This window comes from Dermacentor andersoni, chromosome 6 (genome assembly GCF_023375885.2).
Source record: "Dermacentor andersoni chromosome 6, qqDerAnde1_hic_scaffold, whole genome shotgun sequence".
NCBI classification, from domain to species: domain Eukaryota; kingdom Metazoa; phylum Arthropoda; class Arachnida; order Ixodida; family Ixodidae; genus Dermacentor; species Dermacentor andersoni.
The window spans coordinates 1830026-1854731 of NC_092819.1; the positions used below are offsets into that span (position 1 = coordinate 1830026).

Consider the following 24706-nt stretch of genomic DNA (forward strand, 5'->3'; position numbering starts at 1 on the left):
TGTGTGACGAAGTCGGAGTACTGCACGGATACGGCAGCAGATCCCGGCTACACTAGCCGTCGCGACAGGCCATGGCGTTCAGATTCACTCGACTACGCTTTATCGTCATTGCCGTCAACTGATTTCCGGCGACCTTTTCTGGTGCTCCTGGCGAGCTCGGTGTCAGTGGTGGAGCTGGTGGAGGCCTCGCTGGTGCAATCTTTCAACGCAGCGTCGACCAACTCCACCATGTGCCGGTAAGGCCGATGTGGTGCAGGGACAAAAGCAACGAGAGTCGTCAAAAATCGTTCCCGCCCATCACTGCGGGATCATAACGCCCATCAGAAACGAGCGCATGCTCCGCGCACCCAGTCGCGCTTCACCAGCGGCGCCGCACAGTCGCGAGCAGACGATCAAGCGGTCGCAGCCGTGAGGATGGCGGCTGCGATAACCCCGAGAGCCGGGCACGAACCGCGCGCGACGGTTCGGCCGGCCGCTGCGCGCCCCTGACCTGCAAGCTCGCAGCAGACAGGCTGCGTCCCGAGCAGGCACCTCGGCTGGCACGAAAACTCGGAGGAGGGCCGGAACCGGCGTGCGATCCCCTGCAACGAGATAAAAGCGGGGAGGGGACCATACTGGCGGCGGCTCTCCGGGTGCCGCGTCATTCCAGCGCCTTCGTGGGCCGCGCCGCCGTTCCGTAAACTGGAAAAACTGGTCGCGGTCGGCGCCGCCGGTGGAGCAGCCGCTCGGACAAAGAGTGGCCGCCCCTTCGACGCCCGATGTTATCGGCGCGGTTCCCGGAACGCAGACGCGCAGCTGGACGACGCTTCCGCCGGACCTTCGTCGGTGAAAGCAGGCACGCCAAGAAACAGTGAAACCATGGCGAGTGACAAGGGATGCGCGCCCACGTCACTGTGCACGCCGATTCGCGAGGTCAGCACTGAATGCGCTTTGATAACGCTCCCTGAAGCCGTGGCCCCCATCGACTGCTGACTTTGTGTGAGAGAGCTTGTGCGAAGGAGTCCCTGCGCTTATCCTGTGAATTCTCGACTGACGTATTGTTGTGAAGCGATTGTTTTTTTCGCCATTGGATGGATAACAATTGAAACGAGACGCGAACAGCGATCGACGGTGGGAGGAACGACAACGGTACCGCTCAGTGATTGCATCCCTTGTAACATGGTAAGGGCCGTCTCTTGTTTAATCTGCGAAATTTCGAAGAAATATTTTTTTCTTGGTTCTTTTGTGGAATTAGCTTTCGAGTGTGAACAAGACATTTTAGTGTTGTGGTTATTGGTCTTCTTTCAAGACGCTCATCGTTTTGAAACATCCTTCCTTATGAGATGTGCTTTCTTGGTAGTGCTGCTTGACATGAAAAGTGATCTCTTTTGGGTGCGCCAACTGGCCCTTCATTTGACTTTCTCTCCGCTTCAGTAAGTGGTCTCCACGTTTCGCATTGTGCAGCTTGTGTCAAAATGTTGGTGGTGGTGAACTCTTTATTTCGCCCAAAAAGAGGGGACCAGTCCGAGGCACTGTGGGACACCTCTGCTGCTCTCCGCAGAGTCGTGCCTGGATGGCCCGACGGGATTCTCTCGTAAACAGCAGCCTTATTAGTTTTATTTGATCCGCAGATTTTTATGAAGTGTACGTAAACCGAGTGTTGGACGCCAACGCTACTTCAAAAATTACGTTCGTGTGTTACACGTAGCGGTTTATTTGACCGGGTACACGAAGTTTTACTTAACGTGGGTGCATATGGGTCCCTCCTGCGGCCGTGTTCTTTTTTTCTCTCTCTTTCTCATTTACGTTAACTTTTTTATACTTGAAATGTTCGCTTTTCGTGCATGTGTGTTATTATTTGTAGGGATATGGCTCTCCACTGTGCACAGCAGAAGCTGGCGCTAATTGAACCAACCTTCCCATCTGTGTACACATATTAAACAACTATCAATACTCCCATCTTTCAAAACCAGCGTCACAGTCGTGACGGCTTGTGTAAGAAAGAAAAGTCTACCTTTTCTTTTTGTCCTTTGAATGACCCTCAAGACGTGCCAAGTTTAACCATAGTAACATTACAATTGTAATATAAATAATGCATCGTTTTTCATAAAAAGGATTGATGGCGTAGGGTGTAAGGAAAAACTGATTTTAATAGTGGCTGCTTGTCAAGAACTTAAACTAACAGCGCAAGCACCTCACACAAGCCACAAAAGTAAGATACGACACACACTGGTGCTGACTAACAACTTATTTCTTCGTCGTCGATGCATATATACACCTTAGGCCACACAACCACGCAGGCGCACAGATTTCATTACTGAGATCTGCCAAATTATCTCATACGCAAACGTAGAAATTCAAATTCAGATGGGGGCAGAGACAAAGATGTGTCACTGATGCAATTATCACCTTGTCTTTTTATGTGGTAGGCCTCTAAGGCAAGCGGCGCATGCTCATTCTTGCTGTTGCCAGGAATCGACGTCCGATCAAGTCGCGCTTCACAATTGCTCCAAGAGTTTATATGCGCAACAAGGTGCGCTCCTCTATCTACGTTTTTGTTAACTTTTTGCGCATGTTCCCTGAGTCGCTCATTGACGCAACGCCCTGTCTGGCCAACGTACACCCGTGAGCAAAAGTATACGGACCACGGGAGCGCGTGCCAAACTAAGGTCCCTCTATAATGCCAAACTAGTGTTCCTGTATATGCTCCCGCAGGGAGCAGAGTTGCGCATAGGTCCGCCGCCGTGATCCAGCTCTGCAGCGAAGCCACTCCTCGCGCGCGCAGGAGCCAAATGCCGCGCGGTGTTCCGCATTTTTCTCTGGTGGTCGTGAGCTACAAGCGCCAATTGTTCGCAGGCGCTTAGCAAAGGGCACTTGTTAATACAGGCTACGCTCGAACGAGTCATTCGTGCAGCCCGAGGGGGTGGGCTTCCAACCAACCGAAACTTTGTACGTACCTATGTAAACACGCATACACAAACACACACACGAACGTACAAATATGGGGTGGGACCGCCTTCGATTCCCCAAAATAAAATATTCCCGTGGCTCGAACAGCTCCAAAGTTCGCTCGCAGACGCGCAGTACGTTGCCACAAAAAGCGGTGCAATGATTTTCAGCATGCATATGAAGTTGTCTTATCATGGTCAGAAAGCAAGAAATGCTTTAAAGAGTGTTTAAAACTTCACACACGTAAGGTGGACACTTAGCGCATTTTGGCTGCCGAAACCAGCCGATTAATGACCGTCGCCAAGAGAGCTATCGTGCCTGCAGTTATGTCAGTGACCGTTAACAGAGCGCCATTTATCACTAACCATCGTTCACAACAGCTGCACGTTTTCAATACATGCGGTGCAGACACAGATTTAAGCGCATTTCAAATGTTGACATGCGCACATTTTAAGCAAAGTTTACTTTTATTTACTATTACTATTTAGTAGTACTTACTACTTAGTAGTGCTTACTATTTAGTAGCAGCAAATCTGCAAATAGAAAAAGATTCAAGATGCAAGAGCTTCTAGCTGCTCCTCTGAACGCACAATCGACGGTCCACTGATTGCAATGGCGATGGTACTGACGGAAAGGACGAGTTCGCATGAGTCGGCGATGCACCCGTAAAGTTGGCTTCGCAGCGACGCGGGTCATTTGACGTCAATTTTCGCGCTCGGCCAATAGCGGTGCGAGCGGCGCCGGAAGAGGTATGCGCAACTCTGATCCCTGCGGGAGCATATACAGGAACACATGGAGTTACTATACTGACTCTAGAGAACAAGCTACCCATAGGACCCATGCATTGAAATCGGGAACCGCAAGAGCGCCGCCATGTTGCTGCGCGCCGAGGTTGCCAGCTCCTGAGAAGCTTGCTAGACTTGGTGGCAGTAGTCAGTTTTAATCCGGCAACCGTAGCAGCATGGCGTTTTTTTTTTATTATAAGTACTGATCCAGCTGTAGGGTACATGTAACCGACAAACGGAAGTCTCAGGAGAGCACCTGAGATTATAATAAAGCAGGCGGCGCAGGAACTCCAGGGCACCCATGAGACAGTGGGGGGGATCAAAGCTCGAAGCAGAACGGTACGTAGGTTGGGGCCGCCGAGGCAGGTGTGTGCCAGGGAGTGTTAGCACGGACAGCTCCCCTGGCACGCGCATCGGTGCCTCGCAAGGCCGAGATACTTTAAAGGCACCTGCGCCCATGATCTTTCTTTTGCCTCGGTGCAATGAGCACGATTAACGAGAATAATATGGAGGGCATCCGGTGCAGTCGCAATGCGAGTCATGGCAAATGTAGCTCGCGTCGCCTGGCGTGTGTAGTAATATCAGAGTTGGTTGTATGAACTTTATGCATAATACGCTTTGTTACGGTACCTTAACGGAATGGGTCTAGAGGACGGTGTTGGTACATTTTTTCGTACCGCCCTAATCCTATACCCCCCCCCCCCCCCACTACAAACACACACACACACATACCCCCTTTTTTATGTGTACATACAATTCCTTGCCATGACATATCATAGCTTCCTTTATTTTTGAAAAATAGAGGAGGCTATGGACGGATCGACCAGTTCAAGTTGTCAACTTGTCAGTAACTGTCATAGGAATCACTGTAATAAACAATTCCACGATCGGATTGTTCACTTTCATTTTTTGTTGTAACACTGAGGACTACATAGAACTTTATTTTGTATATGTGAGAGAAGTATGTGGATATCACGAGCTTAAGCCAATGTGCGATACACAGACAAAGCAGCTGCTACATGAACTGCATTGAGGGCCACACAACACATACGTAATTAAAGGTGCAAAATATAGGGGGAAGCTTCAAAATACGCTCTGTAGCACTGCAAAGTATAACATATATTGTATGTGTACAATAAATGTTCAAAAAAACAATGCATCAATGTCCCATTTGCCATCAAGTTTATTATCAAGTTCAAGTTTACTGAAGTTTATTATGAGCATATGTACAACAGGAATCTACTGACACACCCGCAGTCAAGGTGGCTGTTCGAGGTTTGCTGGCTGCCTCAGTGTAAGAAAAAGAAATTGGGTGAATGTCGACACCAGTGCCACTGCTTCTTGCCTCTGACCTGCACGTGCCTCCGCGGCATTTTTGTGCACAAGAGTGCTGGCGTGGCGAGGCGTAGGAGTCATCCGAGAGAAAGAGTATCGTTTGCATGGAGAAGTGGCTGTTCACATTGCCTGTCGCTTTCCCTCAAATGTTTCCTTGGCGACTAGGGTGACACACCCGCAGTCAAGGTGGCTGTTCGAGGTGTGCTGGCTGCCTAAACGAAAGAAAAAGTAAGAAATTAGATGAATGTCGATACCAGTGCTATTGCTTCTTGCCTCTTACCTGCATTTGCCTCCACGGCCTCTTGGCTTGCGGAGTCTGTATGAGGGAGCTGCTGTGGCTAGGCGTAGGCATTGTCTAAGCAAAAAAGAAAAGGCCATTCAAATGGGGAATTATGGAAATAAATGCAGTTGTCATGTCTGCTGGCACTGTTCTTACCCAAAAGTTTTCAAAGCTAGTGTCCAGAATACACCAGCACTTTGACTGCTTCTGCTTTTTACCTGCAGGTGTTGCTGCGACATCCTTAGTATGGCTGCGTGCAGCATTGTAACACTTGGTGGAGGCATTTGAAGTGGTAGCCAAAAATATAAAGAATCATCCTTGTCTGCATGAATGCTTTCAATTTCTAAATGCAGTGGTAACTATCACTATTAGTGCAAGGCCCCCCACATCTATGCGGCAAGTGCCATAGCTCGAAACTCAATTTTTCCTTTAGTGTTTCACAAGGCATCTGATATGTCCACATTAGATGTGATGTGTTTGTTTTTATTTATCCCAGTGTGGAGAGAGCATCATTAAATTGCTTTTTTTTTATTTTTGCGTGTCTTGTGTTTTGGTTTATTTCTGAATTTATCAAGCAGCAGTCTCATAATGCTAAGTGACTTATGTAATGGCAATCAGCTTTTGTTTTGCAGAAAACCAACGCATTTCCTGACCCATTGACATCCTCTCACTCGCATAATATTGCAGAGTATTCTACCTATATTGACTTGCTTGACCTCCACTAAAGAGTCTTGCAGTTTCAAATACGACTCTTTCCTTAAAATCATTTGACACTTCTCATAATTTCTGTACCTTGGGCTTCTGATACTCTGCATTCACCATTTTTGCTTGTCTCTGACTAGAAATGTCTTCTTTAATTTAGAGCTTAAATTTTACCTTTGGAACACACGGAAGGGCTTGCCATTGCATATCTGCATAGAAGGGAAACATGTTTCATTAAACATTTGCAAAATCCAATTGAATATTGATGAATGCAGCTTGCAGTGTGATATGACTGAATGAGCCATAAAAGTAACTCATCTCGCTTCGTAAATTAAAGCACATATTAGTGTGATGTACAAGATACGTTACACTAACGTGGTGGGTTCTCTTGCTTATACAGCAAAATAATCGGTGCGCGAGAAAAAAATTATTTTTGCATACCCCTTGTACACACTGATTAAAGGAAAATGAGCTGGAGCTGTCCACACGATCTACTTATTTTACCTGCGAGTATGGTCAACAAAAATGTGTCCCAGCTGCTTAGTGGTATTTGAGATTATGTCAGTATTGCATATGTGCCTGTTGTGTGAAATAATTTAATTTTGAAAATGCTCGCAGGGATCTGATGTGATATCTGCAGTTTATGGATACATGTAAAAGACTCAGCATCAAGTGCAAGTGAACGGTCCCACAGGCCCGGAGTCGATCATGCAAATAGATTCGCTGCACAAATTTGTGACCAGAAAAGATATTCCACATGAAATGGCATGCAAGGAAGTGTTGAAAATATTGCACAGTTAATAAAACGCCTACGCTATTAACATGTGGGTTGATGCACTCGTTATGCAAAACGGAGGTGAGGCGTGCAGACGGGATACAAGAGTAGAGAAGTGGACAACACGAGCGCCGTCCACTTCTCTACTCTTGTGTCCTGTCTGCACGCCTCACCTCTGTTTTGCATAATGAATCCTTACCAACTAGCTCAGCTTTCTGTCGTTCTAAGTCTCGATGCACTCGATTTCGTCTGCATTAGGCACTCGCCTCTTGATTATACTTCGTGCCACAGAAATACTCGGCATCAGGCTGTTTTTCTGCTGTGGCCTTTGTAGAAGCATGATTGTTCAAAGTGCAACAATTAAACAGATTCTTTGAGTTGCTTGTGGCTTGGCCAGTACAATTCCGGTGCGCTGGTCCACCTGTCCAGCGATTTCCTACTGAAGGGTGTGGGAGTTCCTTCGGTCTACCGGGGCGCAGTCGTTGCTGTGCCTAAGGCTCCGGACTTATTCGCCATTGCGAGGAAAACCCCTCCCAAATGCCTGCCCCTCGACCGCGCGCAGTTTTCCCCGGGCGCCGCGACCGCGTCCCGCAACGTCATGCTACGCGGCCCTGCGATTGGGTCGTGGGGCGTGACGTAGGGAAGAAGCCCCGACTGGGGACGATCGCCGTGCGCGGGGGAGTCGTGCTGCGAGAGGGACGAGCGCCGGTCACGAGAGGCAAGCTGCAAGGTACGTGAGCGACCAGCTATTTGTGTCCCCAACGCCCCGGCCTGGGGACGTTCACGTGCTTTGTCAGCTTGCGTAAGTGTGGCTTGCTGAGTGGCTCTGCGTTCCGCCCTTGCGGTAGTCGCAGGTGCTTAGTGCGTCACATTTTGCGTGTCCGAACCGTCGCAGACCATTGTCGGTGACGGGAAGCGCTAGGTAGCGTTTGCGAACGCATTTCGGCCCGCGCGCGCAAACCATTGTTCGACGCGGCGCGTAACCCGCCTTCCTCGCCATCGGGAACCGCGGGCGCCGAGTGTACTCCGTGTGTTTCGGTGCAAACTGGTACGTGTTGGCCATTTGCGATTAATAAACGCCTTAACTGTCCTGAACGCCTTGTGTTCCTGGGAGAGCGCCCATGCGTACGGCCAGAGCCGGCCAGGCCTTTCGGCTCGGTGCTCGAACCTGCGGTGGGTCTATCGCCGTACGCCGTCGTGCTGCGTCGTGAGGCTCCACTTCTCGGGGGCCACTTGGCCACGCCGTGCGCGGAGACGTACAGTGAGCCCACAAGGGAAACCTGCAAATAAAAACACCGCTCCGCATGTAGAAAAATGCTCTGCTGTGACGCTTCTCAAACGATTGTGATGCACCACAAGAGCTGCCTACTCGCTTGATATTCTCAACAAGGAGATACATTCGTTTACTTACCTGTGAAGGTATATGCCAGAGCACTTCGGAGCTTCGGTGGCACATAAGGCACGAGTGTGCCATAGCGTCCGATGTCGACGCGCGATCGCATGTCAAACCTAAACTGTACGAAACTACTACGCATTCAAAAAACATATTCGAAACCGAAATTCGCGTCATCCTTTATTGCATGAATGCGTACATCGTTATTTACATAAGTCACGGACTTAGCAATCGCTTTCTGTAAACTTAATATTAACGCACCACCTTCATAAAGCCATCAGGTATGCGTTTTTAGATGACAAAGCATAAGGTGACCTGTACTTGTTTTCAGCTCTTTCAATAGTAATTGCGCTGGCCACATTGACCAGTAGCAACAGGGCGGCGCCCTAGAGGTTCCCACTTTTCCGGCCCAGCTTTTCCTCTAGAGTTGTTCTACTAACTCTATGCAGGAACACTATGCCAAACTACTTCGACGCGCCGTCTACCGACGCGGTTCCTGCTGTCGAGAGGGCTGCTAGAGCAGCGGTGCGCATGCGCGTCCCATCATGTCTGCTGGCCTGACATGTAGCTTTGCCTGACGTGGCTATGGTGCTCGTGGACTAAGCGTCCACTGGGCGTCGTTTTCTCTGCTCCGTCGCATCTGGGCCATTGTTTTGCGCAGCGGCTGCGGCTGGGCTGGCACACGCGTACGCCGCGCTTCGCTTTCATTCTTTCTTTGGGGGGAGGGGGGGGGGGGGGGGTATCGCGCGCCGCACTGCCTTCTCTGACGCCTTTAGATGACTCGCGCAAAACGGCTTTCTACGGCGTTGTATTATCTCGAACTGTTCCACTGTTCGCTGCCACATGTAGAAGCAAGGTTTTGCAATCAATGTCCGTCATCGCATTAAGAAGTAGAACTGAGTTGCGCTACTATACTCCGCAAGCAGCAGTATGCTAAAAGGAGAAATTAGCGGCACCGTACTGGCCCTTTATTTTTTTCATACCCTTCAACAAGGCTTGAACAAGAAATGCACGCGAGAGTTTCATTATAAACAGTTGCGGCAACGCTGACACATGGGCGAGAATATAAAATCAGGTGCAGCTGTGCGGTGCATGCTGCCATGAAATTCCAGTTACAGTTGCCCCTTGCGAATATGTTACCGAGAGGTTCCGATCTTGAGGGCACTTAGGACGAGCCAACGTGCTGTTGTTATTTTCGGTGATTATAATTTTCGCCACTGTATGCATGATTTCACTACGCTGTCAATTTTCCATAGGCGGCGATGACGCCTCGGAGCAGCCCTGGTATCCACTCGTAACACGATGCCATGAGGAGACGCCTCCTCGCAATCTAGAAGACCCCCTCCTCGCAATCTACGGAGCTGCCCCGACTCGTGGCGCGCCACTCGCCCCATGATCGCGTCCGCCTTCATGGCGCGTCGGGGCGCCGATCGCGACGTTTGGCTGGCGTAGCGCGTTTGAGTAGGCGGTGCGAACGGGGTGCGATAACGCTATCGCGTTCCACTCTTGAAGGCGAAGCTTAAGCGTCCTCCAATTTTTTCTTATGATGTTGAAGATTTATTTTATTCAGTTCCACAGCGTGAACTCCTGTCTTCGGTACATGAATGTATTGAGCATAGTGGTACGATCTCGTTCCAGAATCATGCCGGACTTTCAGTTGGCAATTTTTTAAGTCTTTTAGAATATTATCTTTGAGTTACTTTTATTGTTTTTGATGACCAACCGTATTTACAACGGAATGGTGTTTGTATTGGGTCATGTGTTACTCCCGTTCTTGTCGATATTCTTTTGTCTAGTGTGGACCATTCTTTCGACCATGCTTTTAAGCGGAAAGTTTTAAAAGTTCTTAGATATGTCGATGGTTTTTTGGTATTTTTATCGCTTGACTCGTCCCACCAGAATACGTTCAATAAGGTTTTCGATTATTTTAAGGTACATTCACAAGGTGTTGTGTTTATTCACGAGAGTCCACAAAACAGTGTATTGCAGTTCTTGGAACTGAAGCTTGAGTTCAGTGAACGCCATGTGTGTTGGGCGTATCAACCCCGTGCGAAAAAGGAACTTCTGTCCTTTAAGCCTGCGCACTCGAAGATTATGAAAAGAGGCATTGTGTAGTCATGTATGGAATTGGCTCTTAAGAGTTCGTGTGTGCACAAGATGCAAGAAAGTTTTGATAATCAGATGAGCCGACTTCTGGCAGCTGGGTTCCCTATGTCGCTTTTGACTGCCGTGGTGGAAGCTCTGATTCAGAGAAGAAAAACCACACAAAGGCGGGCCGCCGAACCTGAAACGCGAAAGCCTGCGGTGGTCCCTTATGTACATAAGGTCACCTATCAACTCAAGAAAGTTGCTTGCAGGCATGGTGTTTCTTTGGCGTTCTCTGCGCCTAACAAACTTTCAAAGCTATGCTCCCGCACCTGCGGAGAGAGCAGAGGAGGATGCCAAATTCGGCATGGCGCCTCATACGTGTCGTGCGCTGTCGGCGTGGTTTATGCCATTCCACTCTCATGTGGTAAGACGTACGTTGGCCAGAAAGGGCGTTGCGTCAATGAGCGACACAGGGAACATGCGCAAAAAGTAAACAAAATTGTAGATAGAGGAGCGCATCTTGTTGCGCATATAAACTGATGCAGCAATTGTGAGGCGCGACTTTATCGGACGTTGATTCTTGGCAAAAGCAAGAATGAGCATGCGCGGCATGCCTTAGAGGCCTACCACATAAGAAGACATGGTGATAATTGCGTCAGTAACACATCTTTGTCTCTGCACCCATCTGAATTTGAATTTCTACGTTTGCGTATGAGATAATTTGGCAGATCTCAGTAATGAAATCTGTGCGCCTGCGTGGTTGTGTGGCCTAAGGTGCGTGGCCATCGACGACGAAGAAATAAGTTGTTAGTCAGCGCCAGTGTGTGTCGCATCTTCCTTTTGTGGTTCGTCTGAGGTGGTTGCGCTGTAAGTTTAAGTTCAGAATTATGTACCAACTAGGCCCAAATGAAGTTTTAGTGCTTGACAAGAGCACACAATCGTCTTTGTGCAAAGCAGTTAACAGCGATAATTACCGCGAAAGATACCATAGAAGTAAACCGGAAGAATTTCAGCAGAATTCAAGCACCAAGCCCTTTCCCTACTGAGATCGAGTCTCGCAGGGTCGTCGTTGAAAGTTTCTACAGCTCCTACCGAGGACGAGCTGGGCCCGTCCGGACATAACCTGTAAACACAAGTTCGGCTTCACTACATCTGCATTGTCAATGCCGCACAAAGGTGATACCACAGAACGTATTTGTCTCAGCAGCCAGCTTTCCAAATGCCCTCGTCGTCTTGCAGGGGCGCCTATTGGCGAGAACTCACAATCTCGCGTTTAAAGCGATGCGACTCCTCAGGATAGGATAGATAAAACTTATTTAAAATATGATAAGAATAATCACTAATGGTCGGGCCCCTGGTCCAGGGCTCCGCCAGCTCTTGTCATCTTTTCAGCTCTCTGGATCAGTTAGGGTTGGTCGTCGAGGGCTGAGCTGTACAGCAGCGCCTCCCATTGCTTCCTCGTGTGTCGCGGTGCTCTATGTTGTGTAGCGTGCACTCCCACGTAATGTGGCATAGAGTTGGCGTGGCGCGCACCACAGACATTCGTCCCTGTAGGCTGTGGGGTGTATGCGACGTAATATGTGTAGGTTCGTGTAAGCGCCTGTCTGGAGCCTACGCCAGGCAGCGCCATCCTCTGTCTTTAGATTTCGATGGTGTGGTGGATATCGCAAGCGACTCCCACTGTGGTAGTTCACGATGGCTTAATACTCGAGGTCGACAGGGTCCGGGTCTTCTGCAGCCGGCGTGAAGCCTTGTTCACAAGCATTGTGAACAAGGCTTTTGTGGGGAAGCTGAAACGCTTTGTCTTTTAATAAGTTTACTTGGTCGGTGTACGTCTTTCTTTGTCATGTCTCATCCCGACCAGACAGTCTTCCGTCAAACTCTCGAGAACATCATTTATGTACGAATCCTCGAGCTGCTCTGTCAGCCTGCAGGTTACCCGTGATGCTAGTGTGGCCCGGTATCTAGATGATGGTTTGGGTGGTGATGTCCTCAGTGTCCTTACCGAGTATTTGGGCTAGGACTTATGCAGGAGGTATTCTGATTCTTCCCTGTAGGATGTTGCGGCAGGCTTGCTGGGAATCCGTGAAGACCGTCAGTAGTTTGTTTGCGTGTTGGCCTTCGCGGATGGCTAACGCTACTCATTAGCTGGTCATGTCACGCGACCGCCGTGGGCTCTGGTGTTGCGCTGCTAAGCAGGAAGTCGCGGAATCGAATCCCTGCCACGGTGGCCGCATTTGGATGGGGGCCTATATTTAGGTTCACATTAATGAACCCCAGGGAGTGAAAATTAATTCGTTGTCCTCCATTGCGACGTGCCTCACAACCGCATCGCGGTTATGGCACGTAAAACCCCATTATTTAATTTAAATCATGTTGCGCTCGTCACATGCCTAAGTCCATTTCGCCAACGGCTAAAAGTCAAAAGCTAAGATGGGGATGCTTCGTGTCTGAAAATTACCTTCAAGGGATCGGAAGAGAAGCACCCGGAAGGAAAACGTTGCTGTGCGAAGTTGCGCAGAATTCATTGCTCTGAAATGCACCGCACAAAGGCCAGCTTTCAGAATGGTTGAAGCAGAATTACACGGGCCTTCATAAGAGTTATAGTATCGCTTTATTTTAGTGCAAGAGAAAACAGACCTTTCAACTAACCTTCGAATTGTAAAGCTCCACAGTCAAGTTTTTGCCAGTACTACGGTTACGCAAACTATTTCTTCGTGTTTTTTTCTTCACAACCATCTTCTGAACTTGGGATATTAAGCAGTAGCATATTTGTAGCTCTTTCTTTGCATATGTGTTCTGTAGCGAAAGGGCAATTTGCATTTTCGGCCGGATGTCCGCGTGTCGCTTCTCAGGAGCGGCGTTAGAGGCGTCGCACCTCGGTGGAGATAAGACCACCGAAAACGCGACAGCATATTCACAGATCCCGCGCCGCGTCTCACGCTTCCCGGCAACTAAGCGCATGTAACCGTAATCTTTACCGGGAAACGCTGGCGGCGAACGCTATGAACGAAGGTGAGCTTTCTGGAAGAATCGCGGCACCTCGCGCGGGCCCATCCCGGAGGTATTAGCCGCGCCAAAAAAAATAAAAAGAAATACAGGTTTTGGTTATTGTTTCGCACTTTTAATATTTCAGTCTGGCAAGGCTTTCATAAAAGGTATGCGCTGTGGGTGTTTTGTTTCACGCCATTTGTTTGCGGGCTGTCATTCTCAAAATTCCGAGGAATAACTTGGTCAAGAATGTAAGCCTAAGCGCATTTACCCAGGGGTTCACTTGCCACCCTTCCTTCCCTTCCCAACTGCCAAAAGTGGGGGAAGGGACAGAGTATCTCATTCCCCCCCCTCCCTTTTGAAAGTGGGCACTTCCAGTTGCACGCTGGAAAGTTCAACAAAACTACAGCTGAACAACGAGGATTGTCTTTTGTGCGGGTGACGCCCGTAGCGGAGGACACGCGGCATTCGCCATACACGCTCGCGTTTGCGGAGAACGCCTGGCAGTTCCCGCCCTAATGAATTGTCAGCTTAAGCAAGTTGCATCACGCCCATATGTTTAGGACCACTATATCCGTATTCGAAAACACAATCAGCTTGCTGCATTCTACCTTGGGGCGAGGGGGAGGTCCCGATAAAGTATTATAATGAGCCGCGCCCAACGACTGGTGTGCCTTACGGCATGAAAAGTTATCAAGCGCTGGATCTATTTAATTTCTGTCTAAACATAGCCTGCATAGCATTGTAGTCTCGGTATCTTATCACCATCAAAAATCTATTGAAACCTTTTACAGTTATAACTGTTGAATTTCATTGTAGAACCCCGACGTATCGTAGATATTCTCGTGAAAATGACCTCGGTCGAAAGTGCAGAGCCATTTCAGTACCAATAGAACAATTGATTTTATCTATAAGCATCGGTCACTTCTGACATTGACCATTTCATTTTCAGGCTGACTCTAAATAAGAGCTGCACTATTACTTGTTTCTCGGCAGGAGAAAGAACAGCGGATATTTCGCATTTTGAAAAAGTTAGGACCACCTTTTGGTGACGTGTATCAAAAATTTGCGCTGTGTTGATTGCTTATGTGCTCTGAAATCAATTACCCAATAGTCGGTTTCTCCCAACCTTTATGTCATATACACGGCATTTAGTTAATTGGTATCCTCGGTAAAATATGAGGGACACGGTGTTTCTATTTATCTGAAGTACGAAGCAGTGTTCTGAGTGACGAGCGATATATGCTGATTCTGTGTAGGCTCACTACAGCCTTTGTAGAAAGTTACACAATGAAGCGTTCCAGCGTGTCATACTGCCTGTAATCGAAATGTTTCCCAGACTCTGTAAACAACAGCACAAGAGACGATTGACATTTCGTGAAAGTAGAGAGAATTTTAAACGCAATACGTTGCGAAACTTTCATTTTCCTGCTTAGAATTAATGCAAGTGTTGCAGATAATTACTAAATCCCAGTTTTTCCATGTGCTTTCGTGGATCATACGAGATCCGTAATTTGTTTCTCCATTGTGCTGGGTGAGCTAAACAAGGCACCTTTTTTATATCTGGGGAAAATGAGGGGCCTGGTATGGCCAGTGTGAATGCAATGTTCCAAATGGGTGGGTTAAGCGTGCAATTTTGTGTAGAATGTGTACGCAAGTGGTCTATAGCGTTATTAGTCTGTTTTACGAAAGGTGTAAAACTTGGACGGGTGCGCTGGCATAACTACAACTACAATTGAGGTCGAATTTTGCGAACATAAGGGGAACAATACGCCAAGTTTATGTGCAATGGTAAATGAGTGTTGAGCGAGGGCAAGGTTAACAAAATTGTAAGCAAGTGTTCGAAAGTATCACCCTTCTGCTATTAGCTAGGTTTCCCAATGTCCGAAGAGAACTGTGAGTTTCAGATATTTTTATACTTTCAAGGAATAGCCAGCATTTTAAGTGCAATTTGTCGCGTGGTTTTAACGTTTCTGGCTTATTTAGAACCGTTACGAATAATTATTAACCCCTCATCTCTTTTATTCTTTTTTGCTTTTAACTTTTTTTTAGGCGTGATATATTAGTTTCGCCTGGTGTCCTCACTGAAATAAACCAGGCAGCTTCGTTATGTTTGGTGACTTAAGGACAAGTTAACGGGTGATGTGGAGGTGAAGCTCAAGATAGATAGGTATTGGGGCTTTCGCAATAAATTACATATGCAAACACTCTAGAGTGTTATGAGCGTATCTAACGAGCCGGGAAGAATTGAGCCTGCTACCCTGGCAGAACTATCAATGCCGCCGAGACAAAATTTACCTAAAATTGGTGGTACACTATAGAAACTCTCTGTGCAAAGGTAAATGCGGCTGGATCAAACACAGCCATTGTATAAAAAATTCGTATTCAAGTGTTAGAGCCTGCGATATCGCCGCTATCAGCTATGCTTCCCCGTGTCCCGACATACTTATACTTTAGAACAGGTTTATATTTTGTGGTAAGGGATCGAAGAGGCGCACGGTAACTGCAATGTGTGCCAAAAGTTTTACGTTCCATGTCCACTTAGAAGCGTTGCAAGTAATTACTGAGCCGTCGTCTTTCTTCCCTATTTTTAGGCGTCATAACACGTTCCGATTGGTTTCAGTGATGTCGTCGGTAAAGTAACCAGATATCTTGTTCATATTTGGCAAAAAAAAAAAAGAAAAATTCGCGTTATGGGCAGTATATTGTCGCGAAAAGTGTGTGGCGCGGGCCTCTTTGCTTACTTTCGGGGAATTTTGTAGGCTCCTCGACGCGGGGGCAACCTTTGTACCCCAAATGGGCGCGACGGCGCCGCGGGCAGGTACTGACCGCCCGGCCGCCGCGCCTGACGTCACACGTGCACCTGACGCGCCCTCTTCCCCCCGCTCGGCTGTCACAAGCGTTAGGGTCAGAGTGCTTTTGTGTACGGAGTGTTGACGCGACCATTTCTTGAACTCTGCCGCTTATTGGATGATGTCGGCTTGCCTGATTGGTCGGAGTAACGAAGTAGCCCATTGGTGGAGAAAAGTGTCTCTTGGATGCTGTGTAAACTTATTTAAGGAGTAGTTCGAGTAGTTCTTGAGTGAGCAAGTAGACAGCAGCAGACACGGCGCAACTTCACCAGGGGAGACCAGGCCGGTCAGGCAGGCCGACGACGACGGGTATGACATCGTTCTGTTTGTAAATATTTTTATACAGTGTTGACTTAAAGTAAATCTCAAGTGAATAAACTTAGTTATTGAAATGCTACTCTCGTCGTCGTACCTGCGGATTTGGACTGACCCCTGCCAGAGCTCATCCCCATTCATCTTCGTCTCCCTGGTGAGCTGATGCGTCAAGTATCTAACGGCTGCGTCACTTCGCTACAATATGTAGGTAAACATCAACGACAGGGGACTAATTATGACATTTGCAGTGAAAGACGCATGCAAGCGATCCGGAACTTTATGAATGCGAACACAGAATTTATCCCGTTTCCCTGGAGGAACTGTTAACTCAACCGATATCAAATGTAGTGGAAATTGAGGGCGGGGGGGGGGGGGGGGATGACACCATGGCAAATGTCGTGGGGAAGTAACCTTTATGAATTTCTGGAATTTTAAAAATTCCCAACAAGAATTGCTCGAAAGCATTACATGCGGGCAAGCTTTAAAACGGAACAGTCGTACACACAGGGCCTATTTTTTGAAGTAAGCGATATCATTACAAGAAACTGAAACTTTTATTGAAACTGTTCAAAAGTAATAACTTCGCTGAAATCCGGTTGCAATTCTTCAAGGTCGCACACATCTGCTGTCTTTCTTTTTCTTGTGAATATTGCAAGTAATTTTTGTTGATTGTACTTCGTTGCGTATAACATCGACAATATTATTATGTAAACCAGCGATACATTTATGCTGTACACTTAAACATCAAGTACAATTCGTTGTTTAATTATTACAATTTTTTGTAGCAAATGTGCCCTTTTTATGTGCGTTGTACTGCTCATACTGAGCGGGACCCAGGACCTTTGTGAGGCACTCATTGCTTTTGTCCCTGCATCACCTTGAGGTTTGATGTAGTTGCAAGAAATAAACTCAAATTGAAATAATCTTTCGGGCCCCCGTGGTTTATCATGTGTGATTGATAAATAGGTCTATGTTTGTTAAATATAAATATAACTTAAAGAAGCATTTCCAGGCCCTTTCAAAGATTGCAATAGTAATTCGCAATAGCCGGGTGTTTCACGTAACTTGAATCAAGTATCTTTAAAAGGTGGTTAACCGCAGCTGAATTAAACCAACGACATAAGGTTTGCCGTCATGTGGCGCTATTATGAATATCTTTATGTTCCACTTAATTAGGTTAACTACGATCAATTATGCAAAGTTTGTAATACTGACTTAAAGGCCAAGTGCGTTTCGTTGCGTTGTAAGGTGCGGGGCAATTCAGAAACTACCGGTCCAATTTGTTGTGGCACCGTACATGCTGCGTAGCGGTTTTTTTTCGACGTTTAAGGAAAGCCCGCGAAATGTGACATAAAACCGCGTGACTGAGCTCGTGCGCTATCGTATTGCAGCGCTCCCTCCCTCCCTCCCTCCCTCCCTCCCTCCCTCCCTCCCTCCCTCCCCACTCGTTAAATAGGTGGTACGCCATTGAATGTAAGACAAGGTATGAGCAACTTTGGTGGTAGAATGGTGAGGCAGTATAACCCGCACACGGCATGGCATAGCAAGACCTAGCATATAACTAAATATATAGGACAATTTTCGCTCGATGTTGTGCGACACGGGAGGGGGGGCGCGCGCAGCTTTGCCGTCTCCTCATTGGTGCCCAGCCCACTGCACCACGGTGGTGGGCTTTTGCAGTGAGACGCGCCTTGCGTGCGCGGTCGCTGGTTGGGTTGCAATGTACTCCGAACGCCTCCAATTTCACGGTCCGTGGCCACGTGAGTGAAGGCTTCCCGACGGCAGACAATAGCCAGGCTCTGCCAGTGAAGCACGGGCCTGAAGGAGCCAGCTGTTCTTGCGAGTGCTTCCGCCAGGAATCTTCTCGATACTTCTGCGACGGTAGAACTGCGTTTCGAGATATACAGGTTTGCTTTGCTTGCCTGGAAAACGTAATGTGTGCTTTAAGTTACGCTTAACAACACCTGCAGACGGGCTAGATGGTGCATTGCAGATCGGGGGAAAATAAGCCCACGGGAAGACACACACGAACCGCCGAGAAAGACACAGGCTTAACACGGCAAGCTGGGCGAGTTGGCGATTGAACATGTTCCTAGGGTGGGCAGCCCTTTCACCTTTGTAAGCGTCACTTTAGACGTGTTTACATTTTCTGTATATTTTAGTCACTTGTTTAAAAAAATCAACCAGTTGCTAGTCTGCGCCCGTATCGCGTACTTTCTTTTGTCTTTCGTCCGAGTTGCACTGCCCGCCCCTAGGAACGGGACAGGCGCTAGTTGCGCAGCTCTTCTCACAGAAATCTCCGTGACAACGCTTCAATTTTCCTATGTAGCAGCAAATCGCGAAATTCGCCAGCCTTTAAAAGATGTGCACAGTATCTGTATTACTGCTCGTCGTACTATATTCCACTTGTGATGAAACGGCCTAAGAGAACTTAATGTTGGTATTATTATTATCATGTTATTATTATATTTCAAAACACATATATACAGAGAGAGAGAACTAGGGAAGGAGCAGGTTGGGCGGCTAGCGAGGGGGGCACAAAGCGTGCTATACTTTTTAGGAAGGAGTGGATAGAAAAAGGAAGATACGGAGAAGGGAAAAAGAAAGTAAGGCAAGAACGTACACGCAGGAACTGAACCTTGGTCACAATGCATCTTAGGGCAGGCAGAATGCTGCGCGGCACTTACAAGCGAACAAGATTACATCTTTGCAACTAACTTATTCATTCACGCCAAATGCCCCAGATGGCATTACACGGGGCGAAGGAGGGAGCAATACAAGATCATTGTGTCCTTAATAGAAACACGTTAACAAAAGAGAAAAACACAGATTGATAAGAACCGTGGCAAAAAGCAAGTTTAACGACACATTCAGAATGTTATTCATAGTTAAGTCAGGCGCAACGAGAGGAATATTACACAATTCTAAATGCGCATAAATAACAAGAACAAAAAAGAAAAGAAAGGCGCTTCTATGAATCCCGGAAATGGTAAACACGGCATTATAGTATGAAGGTTCAGTGACACATTCAAATGTGCAGGAGCACAAACAACAGGAAATAAAACAAACGTTATACAATTCTGAGGAACGCATAAACATAAAACAGCAGTTATTCATGGAGAAGACGCTCCAGAAGTTACTTCCCTTTGAAAAAAAATAGCCGCATCAGTGCGAGTGTTTTCTCTTAACGCGTCCCACTCGTTTACGGGTGCACTGGAAGGGAACATTCCAGTGTTCCAGCAAATAGAGGTTGCACTCTATGTTCATGATCACGCCTGGACGAAATGTGACGGGCTGGTTTAATGCGATGGGTTGCAAATGCCTCGCCGTAATATAATGAATGAAATAATGTTAAACGCGAATATTTGCGTCGGGTGTTAAGGTCAGAAGTGTTGATGCTGCTTTTCAACAATGATACCCTCACATAGGGTGATAATGAGGAAAGTATGAATCTTACCGCCTTATTCTATATTGAGTCGATGTGATTCTGTCCCAGGCGGCACGTCAAATCGGGCCAACATTCGATGCGTATTGACAGTTCCTGGCCCAGTGATGGCCAAAGATTAACAGCGTGGTTCCAATATGGGCTGTGCCATTCTGATTGCTTGGCCAATGATGGCCTAAGATAATTCATCTTGGGTACTAGGCGCGAACACAAACAAGACACAAGGAAGGAGACGGGACAGAGCGCCTTGCGCCTTGTGTGTGTTCGCGCCTAGTACCCAAGATGAATTGCGACGAACTCGCCCAACAAGACGTACTTTTAGGCCTAAGATAAACAGCGTGAATCGAATATTGGCTGGGCCACTGTGATAGAGATCCGAGGCTGGCCCTGTTTGCACATGCAACAAACAATATTAGCACTGCCATTCAAGAAGTCGCAAAATTCGTGTGGATTTGCCAACATGGGTTACTAAGCTGGCTTACTTGGAACAACACAGGGCTTGAAATAAGCAAATGTGTTAAGCTTAAGTGACATTTAAATATGTCAATACAAACTTAAAATATGGGGCCGAAACAACAATTCGATTATGACGCGCGTTGTATAGGGTGGTGGTGAAGGGAACTTTTGCGCTAATCTCCCACGTTAACCCCATGCATGGTACACGGCCGTTTCCGCACGTCGCCTTCACCGAAAGGGGCCCGCTAAAAAGAAAAGACAACGCCCAACGTAGCAAGCAGGGGAAGTCGCATATCGGGCAATCTAATCGCTGCTTTATTGATCGTGCATGGGAACATGAGCTTTTCATCAGAAACAACGGTATTACGCAATTTGCCTGCGCATTGTATATTTTGCCTGTGCGCTCCTAGGCTTTGGATCGAGCATCAGGATTCTGAGGAGAATCGAGAATAACAGCGCCACATAGCTGATGCAACCATTTTATATAGCATCGAGATGGAGCGCATATGTATTAGTGAAACTTCTGTTTCTTTGTTTAACATGCACGACATGTTGCGGTGACAACTCGCCTATACCTCAATAATGCCAAGTGCATTCGTTCAGATAATCGCTTTCTGCTGCTTTTTTCCCCCACACAATTCCATATGTGCTTTTAGTTTTGTGTCCTTGTGCTCTGACCTTATTTACTGCGTGAAAAGTCTCCTTTTGGGTGTTGATGTGGAACTGAATCCTAAGCCTAACAAGTGTGAAGATTGCCCGGCGCCTGATACTCGTTTGCGAAACTCGTCCACAGCCAATGACGCGGGTAAATCGGATGGCAAGGATGTTGATTTGCCTTGAGTTACTCAAACGCTTGCAGAATTATTTAAGGGTCAGAAACGTATATCACAAGAAATCGCAGGCATCAGGGACTTCCATCAGGTTGTTAATTCAAGCTTTCATGCCTTAGAAACGCGGGTCTCCGCTTTAGAATCTCCTCGACACACACTTCATTCTGCAATAGGCAATGGTAACATAAGTAGCTGAGTTCACCAGCTACAAATGGAAATCAACCAACCTGCCTTGCGTAATGATGATTTAGAAAATCGATCTCACCGCAACAACTGGCTGCTGCATGGCTTCACTGCGACAGTTGATAAAACCCACGATCTTCTGTTGTCTAAAATTTCCTCGTGGTTGAAAAAATAAATTTACAAGCATTTACAAGCACTGTGTGCTTAGATTGACCAGCAAATTCGCCCTGTACAAAGAAATTTGGATAAATAAATGAAATGAAATAGATTGCCCGAGTACTGAAAGGTGTCACAGGATTGGTCGAAGGCATGCCGATCGCACACACCCCATTATTATGAAACTGCTCGACTATCGCGACAAGATAAAACGTCCTTAAAGACTGACACAAACTTAAGGGTTCTGACTTCCGTATTTCCGAGAGTTTTTCTATGCGCATACGATCAATCAGAAAAAAAGATATGGGAAGCATCTAAGCCCTTTCGGGATAATGCCTCCTTCGTTCAGTTAAGCTTTGACCACGCATTTATTGATAAAGTTAGGTAGAATTGGAATGATAATACTAACATCCTCACTAAGGTTCTTTCTCGCGGAACAAAAGCTCTTTCCAACTTCTCCGCTATTACCCCCTGACGCCTCGGTAACCGACCACAAGAACACCTACGCGTATTAAATGTTGATGCCAGAAGCTTAAGTAACAAGTTTCCAAATTTTCTTTCACTGATATCCGGGAGACGCTTGGCGCATTGAGTCGTGCGAATGTGCTCCGCATGGGCTCTCGAGTTCTTCGTCTTTTCCGAGTGACTATCTGTACCAGAAGACCGGGACCTTCTGCCAAAAGGTCACAGAGAGTGCCTGGAACCCTGCCGCTGTTTTTCGAGGCCCGCAATACCATTTTTGCCCGTTTAGGGGCACTTTCGTTCAGCGGCCGCAACTAGTCGAGCAAGGCCTACTTTAGGCCTAACGCGATTAGGGGCGCTATCGGCGTCGCCGCCGGCCCCTCGAAGTCGTCACCGACGTAGCCGCGATAGAGTGCACCGTAGACGGAGAAATCTCCCCGGAGGAACATGACGATCGAAGCCTATGGATACAGGCTGCCATCAAAGCCCATGATCGAGCTCGCCCGAAGCATGGGGACGCTAATGCCCCACAGGATACAGCTATATTTGACACCGACCGACGGACGCTACCGGCAAGGCCGTCCAGACCAATGGGGTGAGCCCATCGATAAGACGCCGGCCATATAAAAGGAAGCCGCTCCCGCGTCTGCCAGAGGGCGACTACAAGATCGTACACCGGCCGAGAGGCGGACTTCGGCTCCGAGACCACACGGCCACTAACTACACTACTGTACGCCCTGTGCCTGGACATCGGAATGAACTTTGGGGAAATCAAACAACACGACCAAGTAAGGAGCAACCCTTTTAACAATTCCGTTGCGGTGAGCATCCCTTCGATGGAGCGCGCAGGAAAATACGCGGAAGTACAACGTATCAAAAGCCTAGACCAAGTCTATTCGACGTGCGCCTACGTAGCGGCACCAGACACCAACATCAAGGGGATAGCGTATCACGTTCTAGAAGACCAAAGCCACGCCGGGATCATGGACGACACCGTTAACGTCAACCCACAGCTAGAGATTGTGGACGCAAGAAGGATGGGGAAAATCATCAAAAGCCCTGCTCATCACTTTCGCCAACACCAAGAGAGTCCTGGACTCCATTCGGCGGAGGAATCCGCAGCTGCTACCTCTTCAGACCCAAAGTGGAAGCATGCTACAACTGTAGATGACCGGGACATCGCTCGGACATGTGCCCAGAAGAACGAAGAAACCTCTGTTACAGGTGCGGCGAAGAGCATCCAATCCAAGGTGAACCCACGTGCACGCCGAGGTGCGTCCTGTGCAAGGGAGAACATTTCACGGGTTCCAACCAATGCAAGATCAGATATGGGAGACCGCCCGCCAAGGGAAACAAGAAACGGAATGTCAAGCCTCAAGTGGAATTTCAGCCACCGGAGAGGCAGGGAGCGCAACCTGCGCACCCGAAACAGCAGCAGCAGCAACAGCGAGGCATAACCAGATCGAGAAACCGAGCCCAGGGTAACGACCGAGGAAAACGAGACCGCTCAGAGTCCTACCCGACGCTACCCAACGCCTGGCGGGAAGGAGCACCGCATCATGCGAGCGGGACACCGCAATCCTCCCACGAGAGTAATGAAATTAAAGAACTTAAAGCAATCATACAAAAACAGGAGAGAATCATTCAGGAACTAGTGAAGGCAATAGCGCAACAGCAGCAAGCAAGTAAAACACATATTGCTCAGCAACCCGCGATCTCAACACAGGAACCGCAGAGGGCCTCCCTCGCCCCGTTAAACGCATCCTCGAGGGCACGCTCACCTGCAAGAGGGCCACCGGCAAAAGATAGGTTGATGGAAGACTCGCAAAATCACGAAAAACGGAATCGCGAAGAAGTAATGAGCTTATTAAGAACAGTGGCAACTAGATTAGACAAAATTGAGGAAAGGCAACACAATACTGAAGCAAACATAGAAGCATGCTTCAGAGCTATCATAAACGAGACCAGAAAACAATATAACACCTTAGCAGAACAAGAAAGAGTCCTTACAAACGCAGCAAAGACTACAAACGAGCTATAGTGATTAATTAATTATGGGGTTTTACGTGCCAAAACCACTTTCTGATTATGAGGCACGCCGTAGTGGGGGACTCCGGAAATTTCGACCACCTGGGGTTCTTTAACGTGCACCTAAATCTAAGTACACGGATGTTTTCGCGTTTCGCCCCCATCGAAATGCGGCCGCCGGGGCCGGGATTCGATCCCGCGGCCTTGTGCTCAACAGCCTAACACCATAGCCACTGAGCAACCACGGCGGGTAGCTATAGTACGGAAACATGACAAGCAACTGGTTAAAATGATGGGCAAACTCTTTTCGGCCCCAGGACCCATGGCCTCCACCACAGCGCAATCGACCTCCCTCCCTAAAGTCAATCATGGGGAAGGGCCAGACGGAGATAAGAATATGGCGATGGAACTGTAGGAGCTTCCGCGGAAAGCGGGAGAGCCTAGAGCTCCGCATTCAACACATTGAAAAAGAAAAAAAAAATCCCAGATGTCATAGCCCTACAAGCAACCGAGAAAAAAGTAAAAGTTCGGGATTATAAAACGTATGAAAATGGCAAGGAAGAAAAACTACTCACGGCGTTCTTGGTCCATAGAAAACTAACGTCAATAGAGCACGAAATCAAATCGAACGGTGCAGACTGCCTGCTGATAGAGGTCGCACCGCTAAAAGGAAGCGAGGCCCCGCCCTTTATTCTAAACATA

The 24706-nt window shown here is 47.7% G+C and overlaps 1 protein-coding gene and 1 long non-coding RNA gene across 2 annotated transcripts in view; one reads left to right on the plus strand and one right to left on the minus strand.

Moving 5' to 3' along the window:
- The first annotated feature begins 739 nt into the window (after window positions 1-739).
- The window catches only part of LOC126521594 (toll-like receptor Tollo), a 102770-nt gene continuing 78803 nt past the window's right edge, over window positions 740-24706 (plus strand). Inside the window, exon 1 of the mRNA XM_050170291.3 lies at window positions 740-1161. The gene's annotated coding sequence lies outside the window, so the exon portion shown is untranslated. The remainder of the gene's footprint in view (window positions 1162-24706) is intronic.
- LOC129382203 (uncharacterized) lies at window positions 4879-6890 on the minus strand. The gene is made up of 2 exons (XR_011895066.1): window positions 6205-6890; window positions 4879-5403 (listed from the first exon to the last, which is right to left on the minus strand). It is a non-coding gene; the product is annotated as an uncharacterized lncRNA (long non-coding RNA).